Consider the following 18,442-nt stretch of genomic DNA (forward strand, 5'->3'; position numbering starts at 1 on the left):
TTTGTGTTTGATAAAACTACAAGTTAGCCTCTACAATTTAGCTTCTACCAAAGAGCCCCCTGCATGTTGCAAAAATTGCGGGAAAATAGCCTATATTATCATCGCTATCGGGTTAAAACCCTGTATGTCAAAACACATTACTTTCCAGGAAGTTGTAAGTAGGGCTGTCACAATTATTACATAATCGTCTAATCGTGATTATTTGACCTTATCGCAATTATTTTGTCATAATTGTCATAATCGTGAATGTTGAAAAATGTCAGAAATAGTGGAAATAGCAGATCTACAAGCTCACGTTGTGGGCTATTTCCACTATCAAAGTATTTTTTTAAGTAGTAAGTTGTCAAATATGTCAGTAATTTCTTTGTATATTTAGGTTATGTGTCATATCTACCATGTACAACTTCAAAGCCTAAAAGCCAAACAGAAATTTAATTATCAACGACAAAAACACAATTAAATTGTTAATCGCCAATTATTTGAGTGACAATTAATCGTCATGTAAAATGTCATATCGTGACAGACCTAGTTGTAAGATGGACATACAAGGTTTCTGCCCGACAGCAACGATGTTTTGGAATGGACAGGATTGCAGCATTGGGTGAGCAGAGCCAAACTGGTTCTCCAGACAGTGCTGCTGTTAAACCTGCAGAAACGTCCCGAAAATTGGGGCGAAGAGTCTGGGGGGGGAAACGCTGTCAGTGGGGAAGTGGATGAGAAGTGCGAAATGTGCAAGGACGTTTTGACAAAATAATCACTAAAGGTTTTACAGGTGTGTTTGTTTGTATTACGATACTTGTTACTATACCACAACTAGTAGAATATGAGAAATCGACATTGTGAGGACCAGGAAAGAGTTAAAGAGATTTAAAAAAGGAATATATTCAGGTTGGGGTTAGGATTAGCATTAGACATTTAGATGTTTGGTTTAGGGATTAGAGATAGAGTCACGCCTGATTTAAACTTAGTTGCACGCTTGTGCCATGAACCAAAAAATTGCCGATCTACAAGCCTGATCGAAAACAGCCAATCGACCTGCCCAAACTACAAGATCACCCATTTTTGAGCTTTAGGCTTATGGTTAAAAATGGCAAAAGGTTTGAAATATGGCATTCACAAAATCCTAAAGGTTTGATGTCCTCACAAGTATAGTAATACAAACCTCTGTGTATGTGTATGTGTGTGTGTGTGTGTGTGTGTGTGTGGGTGACTGTGTGTGTGTGTGTGTGTGTGTGTGTGCGCGTGCGTGCGTGCGTGCGTGCGTGCGTGCATGGCGTGCATGGCGTGCGTGTGTGCGACGTGCGTGTGAGTGTGTGAGTGTGTGTGTGTGTGTGTGTGTGTGTGTGTGTGTGTGTGTGTGTGTGTGTGTGTGTGTACGGTTTGTATACTAAAGGCTGTTTGCATATTGCAGTCATTACTGTGTGATGCTGCGTTTGCTGCTGCAGCCACCTGACAGCACTAAGCATTCCACTTACATATCCTCAAATCAATCACCAGACACACGAGACGTTCAGGCTGTCATTGTTGTTTAAATGTCAAGTTCTCCCTCTGATTATGCATCGCACATTCATTTATGTTCTTCTACTCCAACAAGGTAACGATCGACTTCCATTATTTGTGATAATTTGTGAGTTCCAACTTCCAAGGCTGTGATTATTTATTGAACAAAACTAAACTAAAAATGTAAAAACTAAACACACACACCTCAGAAAATATTAATTTGAGTCTCCAGGGGGAAGCTTTTCATGTTTCACAGACGGCACAATACAACTAAAAGACAAAAATCACCACATATTATATGAAATTTCAGTAGCATCCTAAGACCTTTAACCCATTTAGGCCTGGGAGTGGGAATAGTGAATGCTTTAACTATTGAAAAATAGCAGATATACAAGCTCACAGCGCGGCACCGAGTGCCGCGCTGCAAGCTTGTAGATCTGCTATTTTTGAAAAAGTTGAGAAAATGTGTGCAAATATTTGAATATATGTATTTTTAAAGCGAACGGTTGTAACTCAAATTTTGCTTCTGGGGGGTCCCTGGAACTAAATATTTTATGCGGGTCTGTGGCCAAATATATATCTTTTTGGGGGTCCTTCACATGAAAGGGTTTGAGAACCACTGACATAGTAGTCTCTCAAGACCAGACTAACTGAGCTCCAGTTAAGTGAAAAGGACCTTTTCTTTGACGATGGCTGGCCAGATTGCTGACATAGTAACATAGGTTTTTCAAAAAAATCTTAGAAGGATTCAAAAGACACTTATAGAATCGGTTCAAAATTCTAATTTTCACGATTTTTCAAAAATAGCAGATCTACAAGCTCGCCGCTGTGAGCTTGTAGATCTGCTATTTTTCAATAGTTAAAGCATAAAATAATGATACACAATAATGTGTACCCATTCTAAATGGGTTAAAATTCATGGGGCATCGGTGTAAAAGACAGCGCTGTGTCTTTCTACAGAGAACAGAAGAGCTTCTGGAATTTAAAGAAGGAGGGAAAGTGAGGGAGAAAAGCCAGTGATGATTGAAAAACTGGTATTTAATTATTGCTTTAACAGGGAGTGTGCCATGATAATTAAAGACTGTCTACTGACTCAAAACAAAGAAATCTGTATTTACTGTTGACTGAAGTCTGATGCTGGTCACCCAGCAGTGGTTTGATCTTAATTATACAAGCTTTGTTGTATTTGTCGCATTAGACCATGCAGGCATTATCATTTCCGGGCGGTACGATTTACGGGACGCACTATAATGCATATAAAGCTTGGAAATACTGCTGTGGGTTGGCTGAGAAATGGTCAAAGTCAAGCTTTGTTTATATAGTGCATTTCCTAAAGCGATGAAACGCAATGTGCATTACATAAAAGGCAAGACACATAACTGAAATATATGAAACCAGCCATGAAATGCATAAAAAATACATATCACTTCACATTATATGCCCCAGGATGTATCCACATCGCACTAGGATGCATGCACACGTGCGTGGGTCCACTCATGCACAAAATGCTCACCACGCAAATAAAAGCCTACGAAAGTTTTGCTTCTGTAAAAGAGTTCAGGGGTTTATTTAGACATACAGTATGCAGAATGAATTATTATAGATAACCAGATCATGTACTGTGTGATCCATAGAAATATAATTGATGATACTGTGTACCGTATAATGCATACATCTTTGTTTATGGTAGTGCCGGAAGCCGCTAAGAAAGCTGTCAGCGTGAAATGTTACGGGGCCACTCTCCCTACAGCTGCGCATGCTGTAGTTCAGGTAATGTTTAACACTGAGAAACGTTCACTTAAAAGTAAGAGTTCAAGAAGCTCCAAAGCAAATGGGACTGTTTACATTATCATAACAGACACAGGATGGTATAATTGCGCTGCCGAATATCGTTGTGGAAACCTTGTTTGTATGCAAGGCTTGACATTATGAAAAGACGTACAAATTTGAAACTTGGAGATACGAGCTTGTTTCTGCCCGACAGTGATGATATATATGCAATGCATCTACAGGACAAAATCAACACACCGCAGTATTTGGTGTTCTAACTTGTTTCTGAAGTCCTCTACATACAGTCCACACTCAAATCAAAGTAATGGAGTCGAGTATGTAATCGCCACCAAAATTATGCAAGGGGATTTCTGAGAGAATCGATTTCAAAACCCCTACCCGTGGCTTTGTTAACTTGACAAGCGTGCAGCGAAGCTGAAATGGAAATGACAGACTTTGCCTTCACGCCCATAATGACTACATGTGTATGGAATCCATTTTATAACGTCAATATTGATCCAGAATCTCACGATACGGAACAATCAATGTTTCTCCACCTTGCGCCGCTGTGGGTGGACGTCTCCCACAGCAGGCATCTACAGCATGTATGGATCCCCTTACCATCGTCGCCGACACGGTACATAATGAAGACCGCAATACCCGGTGGGCCGGCCGGGGACGTGGCGCGTGCTGCATGTGCTTGGGATATTAAAGGAGACAGAGAGGCAAGCCCTGTATGAATTAACCCATTCAGAACGGGTACACATTATTGTGTATCATTATTTTATGCTTTAACTATTGAAAAATAGCAGATATACAAGCTCACAGCGCGGCACCGCGAGTGCCGCGCTGTGAGCTTGTAGATCTGCTATTTTTGAAAAAACGTGAAAATTAGAATTTTGACCCGTTTCTATAAGTGTCTTTTGAATCCTTCTAAGGTTTTTTGAAAAACCTATATGTTTCTATGTCAGCAATCTGGCTAGCCATCGTCAAAGAAAAGGTCCTTTTCACTTAACTGGAGCTCAGTTAGTCTGTTCTTGAGAGACTACTATGTCAGTGGTGCTCAAACCTTTTCATGTGAAGGACCCCCAAACTGATATTTATTTGGCCACGGACGGACCCCCATCTCAAAATATCTAGTTCCAGGGACCACTCCCAGAAGCAAAATTTGAGTTACAAACGTTCGCTTTGAACATACATATATTCAAAGATTTGCACACATTTTCATGACTTTTTCAAAAATAGCAGATCTACAGGCTCGCAGCGCGGCACCGAGCTTGTATATCTGCTATTTTTCAAAAGTTAAAGCATAAAATAATGATACACAATAATGTGTACACGTTCTGAATGGGTTAATCAGGGTTCACTTTTATGTTGCTACTGTATTGTGTACAATATGCTCTGTGAGCTGGCAAATATGTACACTTGGCCTGGCATGGCCGCTGTACCCTACTGGCAACCAGCTGTCACCCGGGAAGAAAGGGAACACGAGAGGAGAGGAAGAGACCAATGAAGATGGAAAGACCTTGAGATGATGAGATGTTGACGCGGTCGCTGTCCGGTGGAAACCTTCTATATAATGTATGTACACAATACTGTTACCTTTCAGGAAATGGAAAAAGAACACGTTTGTTCCAATGGATATAGTTATTATTTAGTCATTAGCGTTTGTTAATACTTTTCATTGGTTAATAATATTTATTAGACACAGACAGACACGTTTCACCACTTTCAACCTGGCATCTCTGTTTTGGGTATACATCGGGTGAAGACAGCATTTTTTCCTCTACAGCTCACAACATAATGTCCTGATTGCATTGCGAGCTTGTAGATCAGTTATTTTCACACGCCACCGTCATTATTACGTGTGATACAAGGTTTCTGACTGACACTGTGATGCCACTTATTGTATCAGTTGTCATACAAGATAAACTTTGCTAGTAAAAAGGAAGTTGCGTAATGCTTTTCCTTTTGTCCCCTATTGCTACCCTTTCCCTCCCTGTTGGTGACAGACAGTCCGACTCCCTCCTTCCTGTCTTGTGTGTTCGTCCAATAAACCAGAGACTCCATCAAGAAACAAGAGATTTCTGTTTGCTGAGAAACAGCCCACATCAGGTATTGGGAGCATGAATGTGATCTATATAGGGGACGACTAAAACCTTTTTATAGGTTTTTAAAGACTAAATGTAAAGGAAAGGCCATGGCATAATACGGGTAATGATGGATGCATTTCACCCCGAGGCCTGCGATGACATTTACGGTATGCGACAATGTTGGATTATTATTTGCAACTACTGGCCAGTGGCCGTGCCAGCAAGGGCTTTCGGTACTTGCCCTTGGACTGGCTTGAACCGAGAGCCATCAACTCACCAGCGCCATGTACGCTAGGCCACGAGGGCTGAATACACTCAGACTTATACCCAGTCAACTACGTCAAAATTATGCCGTTGAAGTGGAAAAGGGGAGGCTATTAAAAAACAGTCCACACCCAGGGTGTATGTCACACAGCATCAAGTACATCATGCACGCATACTGAATACATATTGAATATCCCAGATGACAGTTTTATCCACCGTCTGTTATTCATTCATCCCTGTGCTTGCTAATTACGGTAGGTTTAGGTTTCCTAGAATGAGTGCAGTGTAGCTCTGCTGTTGAAGCACAAGGCTCCTCAAGCTGCTAATGGGCAAAGGTGTCACCAGCTAAATTAATGTTGCCGTTTTAGTCGTTCTACTGTGTGATACAAGGTGCAAAAGAAGCCACATTATCGCCCGAAAACTAAAAAAAACAAGACATTCACAAAGCATTCTCACTTTTCCGCTAATTAGACTGGCCCTCATTTAATCATATCATTATCGTTACAGACACTATGGTTATGGTGGGACTGTCATGAGAAACTCATCTCATCTGATTTATGACAATTTCCCACCAATACCGGTGAAAGAAAACGGTCTTCTTCATAGCACAATAATACACCACATTCAATTTGCAGTGCCCGGCAATGGAATAAGATAAAACTTTATTGATCCCTGTGGGGATATTGTGTAAATACACAGATTGTACGAAGTTTTACAAGCAAATAAAAGTCAATCGGGCTGATTTGCATTCTCGGTTTTACAGAGAGGCGTTGTCTTTTTTGTCGAACCAATTGCAGCCTCATGCTCATTGCTCATCTCATTACTTCTCTGTGATGCCAACAGTTAGAGCCAGACAGATATATCGGACATTATTTGACTGTATGATGAATGGCATCACTATCAGCCCATGTGTCAAGATGAGTTTTTACCTTTTCAACCTGGCATCAGTATTTTGAGAATGTCATTATAGGAGAAAAATGTCTTGGGTTTTCAAAAGCTTTTTCCAGAAATATCAGAAGTTCACAACCCGTCGCATTGTGAGCGGTACTGTACACTTTTATTTTCTGTCACTTTAATCAAATCTAAGTTTTTCAAATTGATTAAAATTGATTTTGTACTTTTTTTTGGACAAAATATCAGTAATCAGTGGACTGGGACTGTCCAAAATCGAGATCGGCATCGTTCCCAGAAGACTGCCATCGGCCCATCGGTCAGGCTCTAGGTTAGGACTAGTACCTGTAAGTAAAGCCTATGCTTACAGCTCACCATCTTCTATCCATTATGGGGATAAGTGGCAAAAAGTTAGATCAATAACACATTAGCAGCAAGACTCACAAGAAATGTTTTTGCCACATGCTGTGATTGTAATAGGAATTGCAATTCATGTGGACTTAACCACTTTCAACCTGGCCCTTTTGAGCAGTACATTTCCAAAACCTCTCATTATGTTATATACTGTATACATACCGTATATACAGTGTGTGTGTGTGTGTGTGTGTGTGTGTGTGTGTGTGTGTGTGTGTGTGTGTGTGTGTGTGTGTTTTATACACACACACACACACACACACACACACACACACACACACACACACACACACACGCACACACACACACACACACACACACACACACACACAGCACTGTATACTGTATAACACGTCCGCAGTTTGTAGATAATTTATTTGAAAGAAATTGCATTTCTACATATTCATGCAGGGGGTTTAAGTGCTTAGTCATTTCCTGGATACATACATCATTATCTTCCATGAGCTCAGAAAAAAACATGGAATGCTAACACTTATAATATTTGCTTTAATTTAAGGCAAAGAAACATGTTCTAGTTCAAAGCCATTATTTTCTACTCAGTAGTGGTCATTTGTTTTCACAATCATACCATAAAACCAGAGATACAATAAAACCACAATCACCAAATTAAGAGGACAGTTAAAAATTAGGAGACTTTTAAAAGTCAGTCTTATAGACACAAGGAATAATCTCAAAGTCTTAAATAGAAGTCAGTTTAAAGTCTTTAAAAAGTGTTTATAATAAATACATGTCCATCAGACCCTCAGGCGGGGGAGGATAGGTGTGTGTGTGGGGGGGATCCGATTTATAACTTGTTATACGCTGGTGCGTCTTGCACTGAAAATAGCCAATCTAGAAGCTCACAGTGTGACGTGTTGTGAGCTTGTAGATCGACTGTTTTTGTGCGCAATACTAGCACGCAACTATGTTTAAATCAGGGGTTTCACGCCACTCGCTGCTCCAGAGTATATTAACCACTTAAACACTATATACTTAGTTGATTGGAGTCCAGGGCTGCACCATCTATATACCAGTGGTCCTCAACCTTTTCAGGCCACGACCCCCCAAATAATCATATTTTAACTGTGGACCCCCCCACCCTGACGAGCACTAAGAGTTGAGGCATTACATTTTGTATAACACGGTTCTAGGCATTGTGAGCATGTAGATCAGCTATTTTCACAATTTCTATCTCTAATCAGTGACATTTTAAGGCCTTTTTAATATAATACCTCTAATATGACAAATTAAACATTGGCCAAATATTAGATACCCTCTATACACTTAAACTTTATGTTGGTTTGTTTACTGTTGAGAGAGAAAACAGTGTTTCACATTAAGCTAATCATCTGGGGACCCCACAAAAATATTTGGGGACCCCCCTGGGTGTCCCGACCCACAGGTTGAGAACCACTGATCTATACTAGGCCCCCTTTGTTTTTGCTCTACACGAAACAAACCTCTTAACAGAATATTGCCGATATAAAATCTCACACCGAATGAATTGAGTTGTGCCAAGTTGTGAGCTTGTACTGTAGATTCGCTAATTGGAGATGAATGTTCACCCCAGAATAGGGACGCTGGGGTTCATGAGGTTTTCATCTTTCTGAAACATTTTTCCTTTCCTATGAGGGGGAATTAACACACCTCCACCACAGAACCACCAAGAAAGAACGGTGATGGTTGCTCGAACTCAGCGACCAAAAAAAACTGCACAGAGCAGCACTCGGTGAACTTCAAAGTTCTGATCTCCCCTGGCATACAAACTAGCATTCAACATTCCTCTCAGGGACTCAGGTATACCACCTTGAAAAGCAAGGCCAACTATCAGGAATCTCTCATGCTGAAGCCCCTATATCACACAGCTTGCAGCTGACAAACACTATTCAGCCACAGATGAATGGTCACTCCGCGTGTTTTGGACAAGAGTGAGAGTAAGGACGCCGTTGCCACAGAATAAAAAAATCTAAAGGCATCTTGCAGAAGAAAAGCATTAACGTATTAACATTTCAAAGAGATTGTTTGAGTTTACCTTCACAGACTGGTGCCAATGGGTGTATAATGGGGCACTGTGTTGCATGTTAAATAGACGAGTGATATTGAACATTGCCTTTGGCTGCCTGTTATGATGCTCGTTATTGTTGCCATTTAACAATCATTTGCGGGCTATTTGAGGGTTTCCATTCTCAGATCATTTGTGGGTTATATACTGTATCATTAAATGAAGCTGTGAAATCCTGCGGTGTCTTTCATGAAATTCAATCAGATTTTAATTCAACAGAACTCTGACTCTTCAAGAGCATTGCTCTTGATCAGATGTCTCGATAAGATATACAATTATAGCACAAAAAATACACATTTCTCGCCTCTGTCACCGGTATCCACTTTTAACGTTTAACAACCCAGGTTGTGCCGATTTCTACGTCACACAACACACAGCATGGGGCTGATTGGAGGGAAAGTCATCCACTGCACACACACACACACACACACACACACATTTAATGAGAATAAAGGCATAGCATAGGGAGGCAGGGGAGGGAGGGCGCTTCTGCTTGGGCTGGCTCGCGAAATTCAATCATCCCTGCTTTGTGCCTAGCCTGGCTGAGTTTCACTTTTTACAAGGTGAGTCAGAAATCCGGGTTAATGCGTCTTTTGCTTATTACGCCTTCTATGACGTGGAAATCCATAGAAAGTAAAAATATGGACGCCTGTTTACAGCAGCTTTATTCCAATGTACTGACTTGTAACCTTTATATTCTTATTTGAGGATATAACCCCATTACAGTATAATAGGCAATAGAGGTACATAGCATTGTTAATCTCTTGTATGTTTGAGGGAGATTTCAATAGTTACTGTGCACTTACACAGTATTGTGCTATACTGTACTTTTCAGAAAATACATTAGAGTAAGATAATTTCATTATGCATTCTACACCCATCCACAACAATCACGTGAACAATTAAGATGGCACTTCTCATGTCCATGTTTGCTTATTTGCCTTGGAAGAGCTTGCAGTGAATATGGCGATATTGCGTTTCCTGCAGTGTCAAACATCATTAAATAGCACTTGTAAAGACCAAACATCTGCAGTGCAGATGCCAGAGAGTTTACAGTAAAAGTGTGGATAAATTAATGGGAAGCATGGTGCTGCTGCATCATTTCCAGTTCAAGCCTTGAATTACTGGTCAGAAAGTGCTTCGTGTTGTGATCTTCTTTTTTTTTCTCCACCTTGTTCTCCGTAAAGCACTTTCTGATGCCGCCCCGTTTTTTTTTGTTTGAGCATCAAATAAATTTGATTTGACAGGATAAAAAGTTGCCGGGCGAATTACGTTGCATATTAATTACCTTATTAATTCACATTCATCAACATAATGTCAGACGTGAATGACATAGATGTCTTAAAGAGACACTGATTTAATTTAAAGACGTGTCATTGTCTTTGACCAAATGACCACAAACTAATTATCTCCGCATCTGCATTGGTAAACAGCAGGCTAAAATACTGCTGGCAAACTTGAGGTTCATTTAATCAATGCAAGCTGACTGGCTTAGAGACAAAAGATTGTGACAGGTCCTCCTCTCTCTCTCTATCTCTCTCTCTCTCTCTCTCTGTCTCTTTCTCTCTCTCTCTCTCTCTCTCTCTCTCTCTCTCTCTCTCTCCTCCAAACAACCTCCAGTGGACACTGTCCAGTAAGCAGGTATTTCAAGTAACTACTACAAAACTAAGTATCATGACCAACTTTTTTTTTTTTTTTCAATTTAGTACATGAAGTAAGTAAGTAAAATAACTGATGCTAAATAGCTGTAAAGAATGCAAGTAAATAAATGTAATAACCAAGTAACATAACTAAGTAAATATAAACCATGGCTAGAATGCATTTCTGAGTTCTGAGTGACTAACAATAGAAGACATTCAATGCTGAAGGCAGGCAGATACGTCTCACCCCGCAGCGCCACCAAGGGATGATGCCGAAAACAAACATTTGCTAGACATCAGACTGACAGACAAAAATGTAATCCCTACGTCCCTACGGACCCAAGGGGAGCGAGACAAAAAAGGCAGAACAATAAAAGACAGATCAGGCCCATGGCAAGGGCACTGGAGACAGACTAGCGCTCACTCTGTCCCCGCTGTACATCGCTCTTACTGAGGTAAGGATTGTCATTTATGGTGCCCCTAGTAGAAAATGGCTCCAAACAGAGAGGCCTGTCTCACAAACTTTGGAAAATGATTACCAGTAGTTACAGTAGGGTTAGTGGAGCGAAAACGAAAAGGAACATTGTGACACCTCAATCTGAAAATAAATAAATAGAAAACAAAAAAGGGCAAAAAAGAATTATAATAAAGAGTTTGCATAGATCAGTTGGGAAATACAGTATGACATGGTGATACTATTTTATTTTCTCTGACATTGTGGCATAGCTGTGATGATAGCTCACCATTGCTACAAAATAATTTGTGAGGCTAGCTGTTGTGGATAGAATGACCACGTAGGTGTTAACAACATCAAAAGTCTCAACTTTTGATCAAATATGCTGAAAACATCGAGCATGTTCAAATGGTGACAATTTTGCTCTCTGTAGAAGACAGAGAGAAGAGCAAATGGCCTGTTTCAGAACCTGTTGCTCACTACTTTTAGACAAAAAAGTGTTGCGAAATATTCTGAAATATTCTAAATATATATTTTTAGATGTTCAATCTGTAAAAAAGAAAAGAAAAAAACACCTGTGATGTATAACTGACAGCAAAACATTGGAAGCCTTTAATTTAGCCTCGCAAATCAATTTTTGTTCATACAAACTTAGTCTAAGTCTATTTTCAGCTTTTGCTCAAAAGAAAAAGCCACTTGGGACAGTATATAGTTAACAACGCAATTTAGATGTAATATATTATATTGGAACGAGCTGTTTTATAGTAATCGCCTTCTGAATATTTATGCTTCCTCATGAATATTGATTAGGCCCTGCTGCTCACATGACATTTTGCCCATTGCCACAGAATGATCATAGTGTTCTCACTGATTATTCATGAACCTCCTCAGTCGATAACTACTGACGCTAGCATCAAGACTGGGGTGATTTCTGTGGGAGGCAGGGACTGCTGTGGCTTTGAAATAAAAAACACAAGTAAATAACTATAGCTATATTTGACGTCCAAAGTAACACCAACTTAGCATGGGGTCTTTCAATCTACTTTCACACTTTCCTGACAACTTTTCACTGGGGAATGGTGCCAAATATTTCTCAGACTATAAGGAATGGTGAGCCTGACATTCCTATATGGTTGTTGCTGTGCAGTTATCTATACCTACATTTTAGAACTGCAGCCAGCGGTTTTTGTCAGTTTGTGGATGTGGATCACTCAGACACGACCAAATGCAGCACTCCAATTGGCTAGGACTGATCACGTGGCACACGGAGTTCTAAACCGGAAGTGCGTCCGGCGATCAAGGCGACCCTCTAGTGCTCTACATTCAGGATGTTCACACATTCCTGATGCAGAGCTATACTATAGCTATACTACTGGGGAGAAAAGCTACAGCTCCCTTCCATGGAAACATTACCATTCATCTTTGCCCCGTACAATCTCTGGTGTGTAATTTTCACATCTCTTGTGTTCCCTCTAAGTTCAACACTGGACAATGGGCCTCATTGTTGTAATGGAGGGATGATGAAAACAAAATACAACCCCAGTTGGTGGCTGCATTACCAAATCCCTAGCTAGCCTACTACAGGTATTTATTTTGCATTCATACAACAGACCTGTATGTAAGGCGATGTAAACCAGAGCTTGCCCACCAGGGGCGTCAATTGGGTATGGCAGGGGTATGCAGCTGCCATACCTTGGGTCCAGGGGGGAAAATAAAAGTTACTTTTAAATATAAATCCATGAATGTCTCTTTGTCTATCTGTGCTGGTTATTGTATTGTTAAATTACAGTAAAATAACTACAAATGCAAAATTTAACAAAATGGTCACTTTAACAAGGTATTATAATTATATTCTCCACACTTGTATTCTCCCCATCTTGACGAAATGGTATATTCCCAGGTTCCACAGGTCAGCTGCACAGGTGCAATGCATTATTGTTAATTGTGGCACGTTTACTAACATGCCAAATCTAGCTGCACTTGATAACCCGTTGGCTACCATATCCAGCCCAAGAAAACAGGGGAAACAGGGGAAAAAATAGAATGTACCTCTTAAAATAAATGTATCATGCCTGTTGCTAAGGTATGGCAACATCATGACTGGTGTCGCACGCGTGCAAGACACCAGTCATGTTGCCATACCTTAGCTTTTTCTGAACTGACGCCACTGTTGCCCACAGTTCCATTATAACACGTATAGTTTGTAACATCAGGCCCCAGCCCAGGCCATGTGAAATACAGATATTCTGGAAAAGGTGGAGGTGATGTCAGCATACAGTATGGTGGGCAGCATGGTCAACTGCTGTGAAGGCTGCCAGACACAGGCATCACTGCCAACAAGAGGATACTGCATCCAAGGATATCTCTCTTCCAATATTCAGAGGCTGAAATCATTTGGGGGCACCATCTGTCCGTCTATCACCCTGCCCTGCACCACATAATACACTCCAGTTAAACCAATACTGGCAATACAGCACAGAGTGCATGTGCCTCTCTCTCTCTCCACTTCCTCCGAACGTTGTGATTTAAATCTGCTGTCTTGTGTTCTAAAAGCAGAGGCGCTGATTCTTAAGTGTCCTTGCTAATTGCTATTGGTTGAACCTTAATCATAGGTCCTGATTGGCTGACTGCCAGCTGCTAAATGTAGGCCTATGTTGGGTTAACACAGCCGATGGGCACAGCCAGTTGCAGCAGGTGTATGACCTGAGAAGAGCCTTGTTTAGCTGCTGACAAAATAATGCCATCATTCAGATGATGAATTGCAACGTTTCTTTGTTCCATTTGGTTTTGTTCTCCTTTGTCAATAGGCCTTCTGACAATATAAAAACCTCTTTGTGCCAATGTTACTCACTGTAATTTTGCTTTCATCCTGGATTTTGGCATAAGCCATATCTAGTCAACTTGCAAAGCACTGTTTGGCAGAAAGAGATGCAACTTATCACATCACAATCTGAGCAACAAAATTGGACCCTGAACATCGGCATAGGCAATGAGCACAACTTTAAACTGGGGTCAGTGCTGTCAAGGCGGTGTCAGCTCTCAGGAAATTGAACAATATTTCTGATTCGCAATTAACATTTATGGCCATGATCCACGCATGCGCACACGGGGAGAACATGTTTTACAATGGTCTGTTAGACCCTAGAGTAGACCCTCTTGAATCAGCCTCGCAAACTTTTCAGGTCGTAATACACCTTTCAAAAATATTTATATTGAACCATATGTTTTTGAAAGGTTCTGAAGACACCGACAACACATTTTGGCATCACTTTGGAAACTCAAAATAGCCTATATCCTACTCTAAGATAGATTCTATAGCCTACACATGTAGTCAGATATTTCACAGGTTCAAAACACTGCTTGTCCTCTCAGTGCTCTGCCGCTCGCTGCCAGTCAATTTAGAGAATGAAAAGGCTACATCACTCTGGCTTTTGATGCATGGGTCTAGTCCTTTGTTTGAAATTAATTGGGCCTTAAAACTAGAGCGCAAAACCTAAATCAATGACTATTAGCCCTTCATGCCTTTCTCATCATGCGTTTTCAATCAAGCCGTTATAGGAAACGCAAATTCCCCGCTATAATGTTCTACAGACAGACAGATGGTCATATCTTTTCAAGCCGTGCCGTTTGACTGAGACAATGAGTAAAAAAAAATACTTGTTGGACACACATAAGATCTCAAAAAACAGCAACCCAACACAGTCTTCCGAAAATCGGCAGACCGATAAAACCACAGCATTTGAGCCAGTCCAATTCATATCAATCTAGATTCACTTACCGGATAGTCTCCTCTCGTTTTCTTTCTGTTACGTGGTGTGTGTGTGTGTGAGTGTGTGTGTGTGTGTGTGTGTGTATGTGTGTGTGAAGCAAAAGTCCCTCAGCTTTTTGGCCACCGTTTTCCAACACGGATCCCCCGGTGTCCTGCTCCCGAGACAGGTGAAAAACAACAATTTTGCTTTTGTATTCCCATATGTTGACGGCAGTGCAATTAGCAATGCTCGAGTTGATCAGTCACTGAGTGGATAGCCCGTGATCATGCATGCTGCTGCCAGCTCCTCTCTCTGATCGCTCTCTCCGTCGCTCTCGCTATCGCAGTGGTTCTCAACCAGTGGTCCGGCGACCACCAGTGGTCCCTGTGGGGGGGTTCCACGTGGTCCCCAGCTAAATGATGGAGAGTTGGTATAACCAAAATTAGATAGACCCTAGCTAGATCTTTTAACTCTCGAGAGAGAGTAAAATGAAACCAAATGGACGCTTGCGAGTTCATTTGGTTTAATTGTATACACACTCTCAGGAGTTAAATTATTGTTTAACACCTGCATTACTTAATTTACAAGAAGTCTACACAGTTAAGCTAGAGAATGTAGATTCTTTTTTTTTTGCCTGTTATCTCTAGCCAGATACCACATCATTACAGCATGGAATTGTGGACAAAATCCTCTCCAACGTTAACACAATATTCTAAGTTTTAGTTCTGAGAGGCTAAATCTCATCAAATGGTGGTCCGCGGCTCAAATGCTGAATAAATAATGGACCTTGATATGAAAAGGGTTTAAAACCACAGACTGCTATCGCTCTTTCTTTCTCTCTGCCACCGAACGGCTCCCTCCGCCCGCTTCTTTCCCCTCACATCTACCCGCTGCGGCACTGGCTGTGCCGGTAATACAAATAAATAAAACGTGCTTGACACGTCGGAGAACTTGTGCTTTAAATTATGAGTCGTTTGATCATGTTTGTTCACGCGTGCACGCTTTGCAAGCACATTAGGTCCCTCACATTGCGCTGATGGGGGCGGGAGACACGTCCTATTTATTTCCCGAAATCACCAATCTCCCCAGCTGACGCTTTAGGACTGGGGTTATAGAGGGTGAGAGAGCTGCCTGAGAGAGTGAAAATAATGGTAGGTTTTAATATGTTTATCCCACGACTTTGTAACCCGGTGTCAATTTTCTATTATAATCCTGGACACTGCCGCTACACTCCCTCTGACAACCTGCTTCCTTCTATGTATGAGGAATCCAAGCTGCTTCTTTTCATCTGACGGGGGAGTTTGCCTGGAAGGAACACGTTATTCCCAGTGGTGTGATATGGATTTTAGAAGTGTGGGTCCTCTAAATTCATGATGTCATGTGCGCACGCTGTTTTTAAGTGTGTGTTTAGTGTGTGTTTAGTGTGTGCATATGAGGCACGCGTGCGTGCAGCAAAATAAGTGTGGGCTCGCCGAGCCCACGCGAGACCATGGCATCTCACCCCTGGGTTGCCACCAGTTCCTTTCCCCTTCATCAGGCGCCCCAGCTGGCCAGGGGGAGTCAGTAGAGACCAGGATTAGGCTACAGCATATTTTTTGTGAGGTATACCTTCCCAAGGAGACACGGGGAGAACATGCAAACTCCACACAGAATAAATAATGGGTATGGGCACTGATGACAAGGAGGAGAGAACACGCCCACAGCGTCCTCAGCGGGAATCGAACCTAGTACCTTTTAGCTGTGAGGCGACTGCGCTAAACTGACTGCGCCACCATGCCCCCTAACCTAACATAACCTTACTTTTCTCTCGAGTTCAGTTTCTAGAGCTAGTGATTTAATTTCATTGAATGGCGACGTCTCAGTTTAATTAATCATAAATCCAGGCAAATTATTTAATTCATATATTAGTGGCTGATGATGAATAGACATAGGCTGGCATTCAACTTAAAGTTGATATAGGCGGGATTCGTACCCGGGTCTCACCCACGACACGTGGAAGACAACATTTCTACCATCCTGCCAGGCTAGGGGAACTATTGCAGTTATTATGAGCTTGAGGCACTACTACTTTGCCTAGCGTTGCCAGCCTCTATCACACACTTTTCAGGAAGAGCTTTCATTTCTAGGGTTTGCCCCAAACCACGTGGCCCAAGCCTAAGGAAACCACATGCCCCAAGCATACAACCCTGATTGGCCAACCCTTGAAGCTGGTTGAGGAAATAGAATCTCAATCGATTGGTGCCAGACCGTACTACAACACCACTACCGCCAGGGGGTGTTGTTGTGTTCGGTCTGGTTTATTAACCAGGCAAACTACTACTTGTCAAAAAGTAGGTGTACCGTGTAGGCCTACTACCCGACATCATGGAAGAGTAGGGTAGGTATAGGGTTATATTGAATTAATAATAATACTTTGGTCTGCACTCATCTGCTGTGTATTTGCATACACAGTGAAATGTGAAAACTGCATTTAAGACATCATAAGGAGCAGTGGGCAGCTACAGGGGCAGTGCCTCAGCGAGCAGTTATGGGTTAAGTGTAGTGCAGATCAGGGCTGGATGCAAAACGGGGAACTTCTGTTCCCTAGGTGGCCTCTCTACTCCTACTGTATGAACATTGGTTAAAATAAAGTTGTATTCATTAAAATAAGTTCCACGTTTCAGCTCTAAATTGTGTGAATTTTAGACTGACTACCTTACAGTAGACTAGACCTGAGTGCAAACTATTATAATTACCCCGGCTGAGATCTGGAGAGCCACAAATATGTTGTTCCACGTCAATTCCCGGGTTTGGCAGGCAGACAGATAGATTTCTTCCAGTGTTCCTTTCCATTTAGGCCACTCTCTGGCAGCCAGAGTCCCATGCACTTGATGCTATTCCATTCAATTATGGCACTGTTAGTCTGAGCTAGTACACAGTGCCTTCGAGGTGGACCTCAAATTGGTCAGACATCTGTTCTAGTCCCCTGAGCTGAGGTGGACGTCCGTTCACTGTCTGTTTTGGCTTGGCTTAGCGGGATGAGGCTGCCAGCATGACAACTGTGCTGAGAAAGCTCATAGGTGGGGTCAAGCTCCAACCGGCTGTTTACATTCAAGCTACCAGGGTTTAAAAAAATATTCAATATACCTGTCAACGTGAGGGCTACACACAAATCAACCAGTAGGATTATAATGTATTCTCAAGTTTCACCTTTCACCTGCTGCACGCTGGGTCTTGTCTTACAAAACCAGGTAGCCTACTGATTTATTTATTTTTAATCTTGTTCTATTTGATCATATTTCTCCAATCTGTTATTCAGTTACCAACAGTATGTATTTTTGTTTGCTTGTACATTTACAGTCACATTTTGTTCTCTTATCTAGAGCAGCTTGTGATATTGTTTGGCTGTAACAGCAAAATGAAGCACTACATTTAACTCTGAATGTGGAACAAAAGGACCCAAGTTCAGTTAAATGAACACCACAGAGTTTAATTGTAGGGCTTCAATGTGCACTTGCTCAAGGACAATTTGACAGAACACAGCTGCAGTGGGAATTGAACCGGGGTCTTTTCCATTAAACTGTTGTGACCACTACTAGCCTGGAAAAAGACCAACTTCTACGTCT

This window comes from Nannobrachium achirus (genome assembly GCF_963921795.1).
Source record: "Nannobrachium achirus genome assembly, chromosome: 19".
Taxonomy (NCBI): domain Eukaryota; kingdom Metazoa; phylum Chordata; class Actinopteri; order Myctophiformes; family Myctophidae; genus Nannobrachium; species Nannobrachium achirus.